Raw genomic sequence first — 15,695 nt, forward strand, 5'->3', positions numbered from 1 at the left:
TTTCACAGGTCTTCCTCGCTTCCTCGTGCTGCAGCTTTCTCTTCGAAGTCTGAACACCTATCCCTAGTCCCAAAGACAGAGAAAATAGGTGCGCTGCACAACTTTTTCTTGGGTCTGTAGGTCCAAATTCTTTCGGAGCAGGAGCGAGCAGGGAATGCCAGCGTCCCGCTGGAGCTACGAAGCCCTTTCGTGCTGGGTCCCACCACAGTGCTCGGGCTGAGACCGCTCTGGTTTTGGAGATGAGCTGGAGGAACCTCAGCTTTGATTCAACAGCCTCCTCCAGGTTGGAGGAGCTCACCGCTACCACCCGTGTTTTAATCCTGCTGGCTCTGCATTCGCTTCAGTACCTCCGGAAGCAACGACAGCTGAAATGGACACAGCTTGGACTGAGCTGGACTTCTTATTTGCAAAGTATTAAACTTCCTCATGTTGAGAGGTATTTCATTAAGTTGCAAGCGGATGAGAAATTACTTGCTTGAGTCTGTATGACTGAAACAAATTACTGATGAAGATCTTGCAGAGTAAATGGTCTACTGTCAGAAATTTGGAAGTGTAACATTTTATTTTCTGTTTGTTAGCATAATTTCTGAAGAACTTTATAAATTTGTGTAGGACCTTATTAATTTAATCATGCTAATTTATAGTAAACTTTTCATTAAGAGTGAGTCATCCTGCTCAGCTTCTAAGTCATCCAGTAAAGAGGGCTTCCAGACAATATCTATATAGCATATATTTTTGTTATTTCAGCGCCAATTACACTGATACTGTTCATAGTTTCCAGTAACATGAACACAATTAGTGTGGTGTTCTGTGAAATTTAATATTCAACAGAGTTGCCAAATGAAAGAGACAAATCATTATTTAATACCTTCATCACACAGGATAGCATATACAAAGCCCATCTTTTTGGGGCAGCTGAGAAATATAGTGAATCTGGCTAGCTTTTTGTCTTAAGAAATACCTGTCTCACAAGAGTATTTGAATAAGCATCTGTTGATATCAAACTGTGTAGCAGTCAAATAATTTTATTTACCAAACTTGATCTATGTGCAATGTAGGTTATTGGAGACACTGCGTTGAACCTTATTAGAGTATATATACTAATGCTGGGCAAGAAGCCTTCCTAATTAAAATAAGATATAGGTACAGTGATAAAAATATTAAAGGCTGGAAAGATACAAAATAAGTGGCAAAGAATATAAGAGATAAGTTTTGAAAAGTTATAAAATGATGAGCAAAATGTCAAATGGTATATATGTATGGCCAATAGCTTAAAGGTAATAGGAAGGACTTTTTAACTGCATTAGTGAAAAAAACCATATAGTATGCAGACCAGTTGGTAAATAAAGATGCTAAAACTGTACAACTGTAGCTGTATAGGAAAGGTAGATGTGTTTCATAAGTTTTTTTTTTTTTTACTTGAACTCAGCATAAATACCTAGTCATCCTCCATTTGCAGTGCTTCTACTGAGACTACTGGTGATGAACATTGCACTCAGTAGTTAATATTTGCAAGATTATTTAAATTCAACCACACATCAGCAAAAGAGCTAGGAGATAGATATAACAAAGTAAGTGCTGTATTTTGTATGGTTTGTTGGGTAGGCATTTTGTTTGCACTGATGCATTTGTTTTTTCAGTTTTATCTGAGGAAAAGGAAGGCTAGAAAGGAAGGCTATTTGAGGAGACTAAGGAGTACACATCTGCCTTCTGAAGGGCTACTGAGCTATGGAAACCTTTTAAGTTACAATAAGATGATAGCATTAGAAATACGCCAGTAAGAAATCTGTGTAGAATAAATAGCTACTGATTTTGTAAATCTCAAAGAATATGTAAGCCCTCTATTGGGAAAACTGAAGTCAAGCGACACAGAATGCTAGCTGTATTGCATTTTTTTGAGATAATTCAGGATATTTTCCTAAGAAAAGACCTAAGTAAAATAATTCTGTTTAGAAAATGAAAATTACACGTGCAGTTTACATTCCATAGCTTTTGCTAGATTCTTTGTAACAGGATGTTAAGGAAGAATTCAAAATGGAGCTACAGTAATAGCATTACTGCCTTAAAATCTGCTCACAAGTCACATTCATTATATCAACCACACTTCCTCACAGCAAACAAAGGCTAGCATAAACCCACTACAAGTCACACACTTTCTGCTTGCCCATCTTCTCTCCCTCTGCCCTGCTAAGTCTGGGTGTGTTTAACCCTGACATGAACTCACACATGATGTGAGAAATCAGCCACCATGAACTGAAAGCCTTGAGCCACATGATGCTGCCAGTTACGTTCCCATCTGGTGTAGTGGCTGGGAGCTCGGTGGCAGCGTGCTGAGGTGTCACGCTTCCCTGGCAAGCCGAGTGTGGCATTTGTCCTTTCCAGAACTGCAGTAAAAAAAACCTAGGGAGGAGACAGGGAATTAAAACATAAATTTTGAATTTCCTGAAGTGTTTACTTAGCACATCTGAGGGGATAAAAACTTGAGAATAAGTGTATTACTTAAGGAGGGACAAAAAATAGTCTTCTTACGCTTTTAATTGCCATAACTTGAGAAGCATCATAAATTCAAACAGTGGAAAGGCAAATACAGTGCAGACCAGATATCTTTAATATCATGCCTCACTTGGTGCCCAGAATGAATGGTGCTCCACTGTTCTGCTGCTTTTTCTTCTCGTTGACATCACCCTTTCTTTTTCTATTTCCTGTACATTATTTATGCTCAGTTCTGCAGCCAGTTATTTTGTTCAAGGATTTTCTGTGATAGCCAAATTTTATGTTGGAATAATCAAATATTGTACTTTCAAGCAGCAGGGACAGGGGAAGGCATTTCTGTCACTTTATAGGTAAAGAAAGTATGAAGATTAAAATTTTCTATAAATTTTGATTGTCCAGTTTGAGCTACCTCAAATTTTCTGCAACCCTGCATGACTTCCAGACTTACTTTTCCCTCCCAGCTCCAAACTCTTTAACAGGTGGTTCAGTGGTGTCCAACTTCCTTACTCCATACTCCTTCCCTTCTTTGTTTCCTCTGTTTGTTTCTAATTCAGCATTGTGGGAATTCTTCATCACTCACTGTGCATCAGCAAGAGTATCACTGAAGGCCTAAGACAAGGTAACCTTAATTGTGGATGGTGGAGCTAGTGAGGTTTTGATACTGAGATTTTTGAGGCTAACAGTCAGCTTTTATTCAATGCAGTACAATAACACAATTTACCACATCCGTTTCATTATAAATATAGCAGTTTGTGCATTCCCCAGGCATGAGTTCTTTACAGAACTAAAGCTAAAATGCAGTTTTTCAGTAACAACATTAATTTCTAAGATCTCGCAGCTTGCAGTTGGATGGTTCCCAAGATGGTCTTTAACTAAAATTATAACTACAGTATAAAGATATCTGAAGATAACAGTTATACATGCTTGTGACTTGGAAAAGACACTTAGAATTCTGCTTACTTTGCATATCACTCTATAACTGATCTTTATTTCTTTACCCCGTACCTGATTTTAAAACTTTCAGTACTGAAAACTTGGATCATTTAAAACAGATTGATGAGAACTAGGGCAAGTCATGCAAGCTCCTTTAACCCTTTGATTGAATAACATGGGATCAGGATCCAGATCTGCTCTGTTTTGTCCAGACAAAAGCCACAGTATGAAAATGAACTGTGTATAAATGATTGCAGCACAGAACAAGTTCAGCAATGAGGCATCTGATTCCCTCTGTACAGCACTTTTTGCAATCATATGTGTCAGCGTATATGTTCTGATATAAATCAGAATATGTGTTTTGCTACTTTACCTTCCGATAGGGTAGCACTCAGCTGTACTGGCTGGAAGATGAGCATTAACTTGTAAAACTCTCAGGTGCAGATGGAAAAAAGTGCTGCGAGCCTGATTCTTCTAAAGGAGTGTCATGGGTATCCAGCTACAAGAGGGTATTCCTGGTTCCACTCCCTGTTTTCTGAATTATTTCATTAAAAACTTCCAGCCATCTAGTGAAAAAATGGACAAATACTCCAGGAGGCCAAGCCTGAAATGCATAATCTGTGGGCTAAAGAAAGAGATCTGACTTGTTTGTTCTCTCGGTTAAATTTTCAGTTGCACAGTGGCTTTGTTCTAGTATGTGAGCTGAAGCATGTTTTTTTACAAAATTCCTTTGAGCTAGGAATTTAAAGGACAGTTTGTTCTTAGGTAGCCTAAAAATAATTTCTGCCACTTTGTGGGTGAAACCTCAAAGCATTAGGGGTTAGTTATGCATTAGTTACGCAAAAAAAAATGGCATTGTGCTGTTCTCCCCACCATGTTTTGCAGTGAGCTCAGTTCTGCCAAGTGATCCAGTCAGAGGATTTAGGAATTATGCTCTGAGTACCAAAATGGTGGTAGGTGGGAAATAAGCTCATAGCTGGTTAGTCAGCCGTGGGACAGTACTTCTGTGCAGAAAACCAGCATGTAGAGCATAGAAATGGTGCTTCAGGTGTCTAAATTCTGTGATTGTCACCCATTAGGTGCCTGATGTCCATTTAGGCTCTCATTCTTACCTCCTAAGTTTCTTGAGAATCTGGGAAGATAGAGTTTATTCTCTCCATGTTTAGTGCTTGAACTGAGTTGACACCACTGCAGTGCTACCAGAATTCATTTCCATTTGCTGATCTGTAATTTCCATAATCGATGAGGCTGGCAGAATTGCTGGGGAAAGGTCTTGGGCTGGTTGGCATGTGACTCACATAGTAGAAGTGGCATGCACATAAACAACTCCAGGAAAATAAAGTCTATTTTTTATTTGCTTGCTTGCTTAAGTCCCTCACTACCACATATGATGCAATGGAGTTTCTAGCAGTTGGGGAAATCACAAGTTTCAGCATGCCTGGAGTGAAAGAGGTGTGCCGCACCCTGTGGAGAAAAATCACCTTCCCGATCATGATGTCTCCTCTTGGTGCCTGTTTTGGTTACTGTTTCTGTTCCTGCATGGGATGTATGTTGAAAATTCCTCAAGTATAGCAACAGACATCCCCAAGCGGCCAACATGAGATGTATTTGCTGTTCCTCTCACAAAATTTTATGATACTTGAGTACACTCTTAAAGCAATACCAGTAAACACAAAGTTTCTTCCTCTAGCTGTGGCTTTTGTCAATATTTTTGCTCACATGTGTAGTCCACACTTGTCCTGGTTTCAGCTTTTCAGTTTTTCCTTATTCCTCATATTAGCTTTTTTGCTCCCTTTGTTTTGTTTCTTACAACCTTTCAGAGTTGCTAAAGATTGAAGGAATCAGCCTATTGCTGTCCCAAAAAGTGCCCACCAGATGTCACACTGGTACTTCCAACACGGGCACATCAGCCCCTGCTTGGTGGCTTTCTAACCTATACCCGGTTTTTACCACATACAAATCTAAGCTCTGCCAAAGGTAGAAATGGAAACCACCTCGTCAGGCCTCAGGTACCTGCTGCGGGAGCGGCTCCTTGGGTCTCGGTGCTGATCTCCAATAGGAGCTGTAATATTCCTGAGCCATTCTTTGTGCCAAACTCCCTTTTAAAATATCTAGCAGTGGTTTAGGAGTTTATATATAGGTTTTTCTATTGGAAAAAATGTAGCATAGGTCCATATTTTTGGAAAATCTTCAGCTAAATGTTTGGGTAAGATAGTTCTAAATAACTAGATTGGTTAAGCCGTGTAATTTCTAAAATAAGACTGCCACTTAAAATATTCCATTTGCCATATTTTATATGAACAATGTTTATATATGTCCCTGTGTTTATAGGAACAATTTTTCTTCCTCTGTTGTGGGTAAGAATCTTTTTGTCCACCTAGAAGGAGTGAGCACTATCTACAAATGAGGTCATGATTTCTCAAGTATTAAGTCAGAAATCGTTAGCCAGCTATGTATAATAATGTATCAAAACGTAGTCATGTTTGATGCATCAGACTTCAGGACATGGTACATGGCTATCAGGACAGCTGAAGCTGTACAGATTGTTCTCATTTCAGGTTTGTCAGTTCTCTTGTACACTTTTTTTTTATTGTTACGTTGATGCTTCTTTCTTGTCCAGTTCTTTTGTAGCTGAGTCCTTTCATATGTTGTTAATATGTACATTATAGATGATTCTTCCTTATTCTTTCAGTAAAATGATTAGAATTTTCAGGAAAATAAGGGTTCTACATCACCTTTTAGTAAAAATATCCACATATGACGTTTGAAACTATGCATAGGGCTTATGAGAAAGCAAAAGGGCAAAGAGACCAGATGGGCTGCCAGTTGCTGTACTCTGTGCTCCAGTAAGTTTAGGGCTCTCTCATTAAAAAAAACTACTGAACTTTATTTTTCTTGCTGTTCTGATCACTGTATATTGTCATTAACAGCAACACATATTTTTATATAATCTACCTGCTCCAGGAAGCTTTACAGATGCTAATAGTCACTCGCTGGTTTGCATTTGTGTTGTGCACGCTTGACATGTTACATCCAGGAATGAATTGGCCTTGAGCTGTCTAAGAGTACTCTGCAAGTTTACAGCAAAGCTTTCTGATTCCCTTTGAATTTTATGTAAGCAAAAGTTAGAGCAATCAGTTGGTGGCAGCAAACACTAAAAAAAAAGGCACTTTGAAGTTTGGAGCTGCTCTCAGATGTGGGAGCCCAGTCTGGGCAGTGTGGCTCCCATGGCTGGCTAAAGCCCTTTTGAAGCCAACAAAACTGTGGATAAGCAGAGTCATCTCCCCACTCTTCTGGATTAGCGTGTTTGTATAACTCTCTAAGGATATTCCCATTCTCTTCCCTTTCTGCTTTCATCCACAGGTTTGTGTCTTTGTTAATTTCTGCTGTTTTTCATATTAGCTCTCATATTAGCTAATAACTAGTATGGCTTTCTGGGGATTTAGCTTAAGCTTAATACTTCCAAATCTAACACTGCAAAGGATTGTCAGCCTTTCACATACATACATCACAAAATTGATCAAAACTAGTGTTTGCATAATTTTCTAGAGTGGAGGCTAATGAAAATATTAAAGACTGGGAAAAAACCCTAAAAGCCATAGTCTAATAAAACTGCAAACATATTTAGGGGAAAGCCAACTCCACAGCAGTCCTGACATGTAGGATGGGTATATGATAGCATATGACCATCATTATCTTGGATTTTAGGGGCCCCAGTTCTCCACTGGTAGTGGGCACAGTGAGTTACACCTGCATAGTCCTGTTTTGCACAGGAACTTACGATGATGCAAAGACTGAATTGGTGAACAGTCTTGTGAAGCTCTCTGCTGAGAACCTGCTTGGGAGTGGAGGTCGCAGGTATCTGTCTTCATGCTTGTAGAAGTGGCCAGGATTTTCTATCTGAAAAGTAAATAAGTCTGCTTCCTCTGGAGGTCTGCTTTCCTTAAAAAGTGAGTTGGGGGGGGAGGTGGGTGGAGAATGAGTATGGATTAAGTGCTTTATTTTGTTTCCCTCATGAGCTCTGTTAATAAAACTAGTCAGAAAGCAATTCTCTGCCAATACTGCCCTATTCCTCTCTGGAGTAAAACATGGAGGCATGTTAAGAGTTATGTTGTCCTGGATGAAAGATCTGATTTTAAAAGTTGTCTTTAGATATACATTAAGTATGAGTACTTTGTACCCAAAGAAACAGACTTGATTTTCTTCTGATGCAGGAGTTAGAGCTCAGGGTGTCAACAGTGGTCAGGTGCCTCTAATTCTGTCTACCTTTGAACACTTCTCTTTATCTCCTTCTAAACAAGACTTCTTTTTTTCCTCCTCTGAGTCCTTCCACTTATTTAATTTGTAAAATCTTTAGGTAGAGCTTCCGTAATTCAACTAATTACAGCATGAATATTCAGCAGAAGTAATCTTATTTAAGCATTTATTACATCCAAGATTGGGATTTAAGGCATGTTCACAGAGTGCATTAGCACTGCACCTAGTTCTTGCCCTGTGATCCCTTTTGTAGCTTGCTGCTTCTGCCATAGGTAACAGATTGAATTTAATTAGTTTATTTTATTATTATGTATTTTCTAAAAACTCATCATCCCTACTTAGGAAGTTGTTGTTACTGTATTTTCCACTAAATTTATTTTTACTGTTTTTCCTGGCACGTCTTTGACAGAAACAGTGTTTGGACTGATCACTGAAACTTTTTTCCAGATAGCTAAGGGGAAAATCCCTGGCTCTTATTTACACATACTCTGTGCTTGTGCTAGAGTGACCTACTTAAGAAACTCTCCACTGTTTTTTTCTTCTTGTAACCGTGTGGGGAAAGAAGCAAATGATGAAAGAGCATGATTGTTTTTTCATTTGTCTGTTCTGAGGAAGTCTCCGAAGAATAAGCAAAAGGTATGCAAGTGGTAGCATTCACACACTCAGTCCCACATTTTAAAGGATAAACAAGCATTTTGTGATGCAGTGTAACCTTCTGTATTGCACAGGCAATTAACATTTCATCTAATGCTGGTGTCCCTATGCCAAACTCAGTGACTTAGGCTTGAATAAAGCATCCACACTAGAATCGATGTTTGATCTAATGTTTGCAAGAGACAGTGAATCCACCCATGCTAAAGAATACTCACCTGATAACATGAGGATAATTATTCTCACTGTTTTTGTCTTTAAGGCACAACCAGAAGGTTTTTAATCTAAATTTGTATGGCTTTGACTAAGCATTTTTGTTTTGCATCATTCTCATGCTGGGATAATGATATTTGATACTGGTGCTCTGTCTCTCTAACGATTCTAATACTTCTCCTAACCTAAGTATTTACAACTTATTAGTCTTCATTTTTTTTTTCTTTGGAAAGAGAAGTTGTAATGGAGCCATATATTGCCTTATGTGTGTTCTTTGAAAGTAAGTGCAACAGCATCAAATGTCAAATACCTAAACCTGGGAAGAATTGAACAAGTTTCTTTACGTTCAGCCTCTGGGTAGAGTGATTTAAATAGAGTTGCACCTTTAAACCAAGTCAAAGCTGCCTAAGTACACTTGTGGTTTTATCTGAAGCTTATGTGATACTCCCTGTATGCTTCTCACACCTGCTGCTCTGTTAAACAGTCCCAGAGTTGCATATGTTGGTATAGCGTGTATTTTTTTCTGCTGTTTCATAAAAGAGATGAGCCGCTCTTCTTACAACCTAAAAGAGACATGCCTACTTCTCCTGTTGCTGGACTGTGAAATTTCATCAAGAGGATAGTGACCTAGGTATGTTTTATTGCATTCACCTCTAACTTTTTTTCTGAAATGAATGAATTAAATTCCTGTAGTCTGTAAATGTAAGGAGTATTTCCAAATTCTTACACCATTTTTGGTGTAATGGACTTTTCTCCGGAGTTTTCATTGTCCCTTTCACAGTGTGAAACAGTACACAGCCACTGCTCCCTGCAGCAGTTGAGTAACTTCCCTTCCCTGTACATCTGAAAATCACAAGACCATGTTAGATCTTTCTCCTCTCCTCCCTTTCCTACTCCCCTAGCCTATTTGAACATGGTCCATAACCCTTTCCAGTAGGCCCTCTGTGACCGGTTTTCAGCCGGTGCTTTCCAGGCTACATCTCCTTGGGCTGGAAGTGTGGCATGCAGTCTTTGTTCCTCTGCAACAACCTTCTGCAGAGCTGGAGTCAGTGGTGCCGTGGCTGAAAATGCACCATTCATTGAATCGCTTCCATGTATATCTGTCCTCATTGCTCATAAGGATTTCTAGGGTAATAGAGCTTGCACATTTCCTCAGCAGTGATCTTATGTTTGTTCAGACTTGTTATGTGTAATGGTGGGCCTGCAACTAGTTCCTAAGAAACTCCCTAGAAACCTGCATATGTGGTAGTTGTTCTCCATGTAAATTTGCCAGAGTAGGCTACAAAACCTGTAATCCTGCAGGTATCATACTAGCTGTTTGCACAGTCTTATTAACAAATTTTTATTAGCATTTTTTTTTGGTGAAATTATGTTCAAGTTTGAGATTATGCACAGTGACTGTTAATAATTTTAGCTTTTGGCTTTATTTAGGATTTTAAAGTGTAAAATAGAAAAAAGTTGTGGTTGGAAATACCTTGAACCTTTCATTGTCATCATGAAGAGACTTTAGTGTGTGGTTGTATTTCTACATATGCAGTAGGACCAGTATGATTTATAGTTCTCCATAAATATATATATAATCACACTTTTTTTCATACACCTGAGCTTCTTCTCTGGGGTAATATATATGTTCCATATATAGCCACCATTCTGGACACTTCAGGTAAGTCATGGAAATCATAAAATATGTTGCCTGAATACTACAGTTAAAAAAAGATCAGGCTATATATATTATTATATATATTGAAGTGAGGGTAATCAGCTGTCAAAACAATTTGCCAAAACTTGTGGTGAGTTTTCTAATGTTTAAATCCAGTTCAGCAGTTCTTTCAAAACATCTTTAATTTAGGAGTTTTCAGCCCATTTTAATGGATTACCTGCCAGCAATAACAAATGGTAACTAGAATAAAACTGCATGTTGTCAGGAAGCTTAAACTTTACAGCAATCTGCATTACTGTTGGAAATTTGTACGGGTTTGTGAACTGAAAAATATGACAACCCCTGATAATTCAGAAAGGAATTAATTCAGGCAGTGTCTACTGCCCATGTTCTTCAGTAAGAGAGAATAGCTAATCACAGGGTTGCCTTCTGGCTCTCTAATCTGTAAAGCTGCTCGTAATTAGAGGACTATCCTCAGCTTCAGGAAACGTGCGTCCAATTCCTTTCCTTGCCTCTGACTTTCTACGTGATGTTGTATGAGCCACTGACACAGGGATCATTAAAGAAACTTGAGATATGTCTGTGATGAGAGGTGTGAATTGAAGTGTCAGCTTCTTTGTAAAAGACAAGGAAGGCTTGGCTTTGCCATGAAACTTGGGTGTTTGTTTGTTCAAAGAAGGCATGCTAGAAGATACTCAGTGGTTCAAGGTATTCAGTGATGCTTGGGTTTTCAGTATTGTCTCAAAAGTCAGCATGCAGCTGCACAAGCCCCTTCATCCCTCTCAGACTTCTGTAATGGGACAGGAGGTGTCCCTCAGGCCCTGGCAAGATTTGGTGTCTTAACCTGTTGGATTTATTTGTCTCAGCAATGCTAGGCAGGCTTGATAGTAAAACAAGACTGGAGTTTCTGCAGTGTGACTTGAGGTTTGACCTTTAGACCAAGCCAGTTAAAGGTGGGATTTGGTTTCCAGTCTTTACTTATGGGATTGGAAAACAGAAGCTACAAACAAAACGAACAAACTATAATCCTGTATGTATTTAACATAATTCTCTGCACCCATTCCCTCTAATTGCCTGGGCTGGTTCTGAGGGGTGGGGCCACTCTGTCTGTTTTGTCCTGGGCCTCCCGAAGCTCTGGTTCATCGCTAGCCAAGAGGGAAGGGGGAAGCTGCCCTGTCCCTTCCTTCCTCCCATGGACTACCCCTCTGGCCACCTCCTCAGGTCCTCCTCACCCTGTCCAGCTCTCACTTGTCTTCTTCATCAAGTATTGTAGGGTTTAATTTGTTTCAAATTTTCATGCCATGTTAATGTTTTGCACTTTCTTCAGTGAGATCCTGTGTTTGATTTTGCTTTGGTTCTTTAACTATAAAATGAGGTGGTAGATGCCCCATCTCTGGAAACATTCAAGGTCAGGCTGGACGGGGTTCTGAGCCACCTGATCTAATTGCACATGTCCCTGCTCATTGCAGGGGGGTTGGACTAGATGGCCTTTAAGGTTCCCCTCTAACCTAAACTATTCTATGATTCTATGATTCGAAGGTGATGGTGTCTCTCACTGAAACAGAGCAGTCCATTAAGCAGTCTCCATCTGACTGGCATCTGTCCTGGTTCTTTTCCTCCAGGGAAACAGTTTTTTCCAGCTCACTACTGAGCCATGTAAGTCCTATGCCTGAGGCACAGCTGGGTTTGCTACTGCTGCTGCTCAACAGCGAGTGGCCTGGTGTGGAGTGGCAGCTGCCTTTGGAAAGGTTGCTGTAAAGGGTGAGAAAATACGCTGATTTGTACCAATTTGGACTGGGGAAAGAAGGCTATGGTGGGACCCTAAAACCTTGGGTGGAGTCCAGGGCTGTTGAGATCAAATTCTTTATTTAATTATTTGTAAGGTACTGAAATAATTGGTACCATGCAACCCAAAATGTATGACATTTTCTGTCAGAGACACAGTAGGAAAGAAGAAAAACAGATTTGTGTTTTTCCTTCTTTCCTTCCTTCTTTCCTTCTTTCCCTCTCTCTCTCACATTCTAATAAATTTTTTACTTTTGTTCCATATACTTTTCTCCAGAATGATTCTTTGAAAATACTTCCCTCTGTCTATGCCAACAGTCAGTCATAGATAATCTGCCTCAAAGATGCCTGTTTTGGGACATTCTGTTTTGGTCTAGCAGTGTTAAACCACTTGTGTCCTGCAATGATAAGCATGTTACAATAACTTACATTTTTTCATTTTTCATTTATCTATTTTCTGAAGTCTCTAAAGAGACATTTATAGAGACTACACTTTCTCATCTTCCATAAAACTGGGGAAAAAAATAAATGGATAATAAACTAAGAAAGGCCTCTGCAGTGATGCTTAATAGCTTGAGTCTACTGCTTGCAGTTAAGCTTTTCCTCAATTAAATCTGAGCAAGTGTGAAGAGAAGCAAGCACAGTGAATGGGCTGTATTTGAATGAGCCTCAAATGATAAGAAAATCTGGATGTGGAAGCAAAAAGAGAGGAATAAAAGATGTATGTGAAGCCATATAAACAAAAAATTACCGCTTCTGATTTGCAGCATTTGGAGACATTAGCTAAGTTTCATGCAATTCTCTGAGATCTGTGCATTTCCTCTCCAGGGTCTGCAGTGTATTTTTTTGTAGCACTGAGGTTCCTTATAAGAAAATAATACGTCAGGGGTCTAGTCTTGCCAGAGCTAATATTTATGTCAACCCTGGATTCACAGACTTAAGAACATTAAATTAATGCAATGTGCAACAGTAAGAGATGTGCTGTTTTTCTTATCAAGGTGATATATAAAAAAAATCTCGAGAAATGTCAGCTTCCTCCAGGGAGCAAATCATTCATGTTAATGTCAGGAATTAGAGATACAAATGGAGATTCACAACAGAAGCATGTGTAATGCAGAGGAAGAAAAGAGTCTCTGTAGGAGGGAAAAGCTTCCATAGCATGTGCAAGAGAAGCTGCATTTAGGCTATTACGGGAGCACCAAAGCTTATTAAATATATTAATCATAGTATGGAAGAGCAGCTGAACATAGGTTGCATAGTTCCTGTGAGTGTTCGTACTATTCACCAGTTCATTATTTGGAGTAGTGAATCAGAAAGGCTCACCGGTGTTTGAGACAAGAGATGCTCTTCTCAAATCTTGTGTCTGATAGGAAGTAACAAGAGCGAGGCCGCAAAAACTGACATGCTGGAAAAAAGGGGCTTTCTAGACTGGGTCATGAACAGCCATGTCTTGGAGTGAGAGGTGACTGTTAGATAAGGCGGAGAAGGCTGACAGAAGGTCATGCTGCAGAGCAAAAGTAAGTTGCAGATCTCAGGACCTGCAGTGTGGTGTGGTGGAACTGAAGGGAATTGCTCAGATCTCTGTGGTTCAAGACCCAGCAGTAGCCATGGTGTCAGCTGCAACCCTTGGGGCCAGTGTGTCTCTGACACCCCATTACTGTCTCAAGACCTAAGTAAATCTGATTAATTAAAATACTTTATTTTCATTAAGTGCATTTTTTTCATTGAAATAGATATTCCCTAAGTATAACAAAGAGGCAAAAGGAAGTTAAATTAGCCACATCGTGCAGGATGTAGAGGTCTAAAGATCATACCATGCCGTGGTGCTCTCCATCAGAAGAAATCTTCCTTATGCAATGAAATCCAGCCTTAGTTGTTATCATGACAATGTCCATGTGACCATTTATTTAAAAAACTGTAATTTATATTTTCTAAGTGTTGACGCTGATTTAAAAGTAGAGTTGAGAGTCAGTGCTTTATTCCTGCAGGAATTCTAAGAATGGCACTATGTACATATGTACAGAAAGTCTCTTCTTGGCTTCGGGGAACCATATGGAAAACACCCTTTCCAAAATTAATTTCGTGAGCCTTCTGAAGTCCTTTGTGACCGGGCTTTGTCAGTACACACACACACACAAAAAAAGAATTAAAATACAAAGAGCTCAGCCATGAGAAATGTATGCAAGCTACCAACAGCCTTCATAGCACTGGCTATCGTTTTCAAAATACTGCATTGAACGCTTGTAGTTTGACCATCATGTAAGACTACCGAAGAAACTTTGCTTTTGCTACAAACGTTCAAGAAATAAATAGGTAAATCTGCGAAGCAAATACTCCCCGACTGCCCAAGAATAACAGGATATGAAATCCCTCGGTTAGGCTGGAAAAACAAGTGCTACTGGAGGTCTGACCTATTATTATCTACTGAAGTCAACGAAGAGCCTGCTGCTGACGTCAGATGCGAGGGCTTTGGGTCAGCTCCTGAGAGCAGCGCGCGTGGCCCGCGTGAGCGAGCAGCATGGCCTCCTGGGCTTGAACGCAGCAAGGCCTTGGCGCTGTGCTCCGGGGGGAAGCAGCAAAGCGCAGACCGTACCTTGCCGCGCGGCACGTTCCGTGGGTCTCAGTCTGTGTCTCAGCGTGAGAAAGCCGCGTGGTAGCAGTCCACGAAGAAGATCTTTCGTCTTTCCTGCAGAAGCTACAGTCCTGCGCGTGTTTGAGAGGGGTTTAGTAGTGAGAGGATATACCGGCGGTATTCAGCTGGGCCGCAGCTACTTTGCGCTAATTCTCAGCGAGGGGAAAGGAGACCTTTTTGGCCTGCCCTCCTCTTTCACACGAGGCACTGGGAAACACACTGGGGCCTGTTCGCTGAGATGAAACGAGGCAGAGCGTTTGCAATGTTTGTGTTTCATAAAGCATAGCTATTAAATGGGTGTTACTTGCCGTGGCTGTTGCAATTTAAAGTCCAACGCATAGGTGCAGCTGTGAGAGAGAGAAAAGGGCGGGTTTTAGATCTGGATAGGCAGAAACGCTGAAAATAAATCCTTTAAAAAGTAATTTAAAAAATCCCACTCTGTATCTGTGTCTTGGAACTTTTACTATTTGTAATAACATAAATCTGGAGTAACTCTGTCACTGAGAATTTGGCCCTAAAATGGCAAATCTAGAGGATATGCACTCAGACTGCTGCTACTTACTGTCTGCTCTGTCTGTCCCTTTCTCTTCTACCTAAATACACACACTAACACACACGCTCTCTGTCTTGTTCTCCTTTTCTCTTGCTGCTGCTTCTGCCTCTCTCCCCTTTTCTTTAGGGAGCTGTGAAGAGGTGTTACAGGCATCCTCACAACAGTCTTGTCACTTAGGCCCTTTAGGCCCATTCCCAGTCCCGTTTGTAGTAAATGATTCCATAAGATTAACATGGAGAATCTTTGATGGAAGCTTGAAATGGAGTGACAGGTCAAGGAAAGCTTCTGTTCAGACATATATAAATATATGTATATCAGTTTATGACATGCCAGGTATGACATATGCATCAGTGCTGGTTAATAAGATTATGTGGTGCCAGAATTATTTCCAAGAAATCTGTCTCCACCAATTGCTCATGCATCAGACTCCTTTACCGTTCTTTTGGGGATTAAGAATAGGTTCTTTCTGGGCCAGAGAATGATGTGAAGACGGGATGTTTGTCCAGAACTGAAAAAAA

Source organism: Phaethon lepturus, unplaced genomic scaffold (assembly GCF_000687285.1).
Source record: "Phaethon lepturus isolate BGI_N335 unplaced genomic scaffold, ASM68728v1 scaffold23333, whole genome shotgun sequence".
Taxonomy (NCBI): domain Eukaryota; kingdom Metazoa; phylum Chordata; class Aves; order Phaethontiformes; family Phaethontidae; genus Phaethon; species Phaethon lepturus.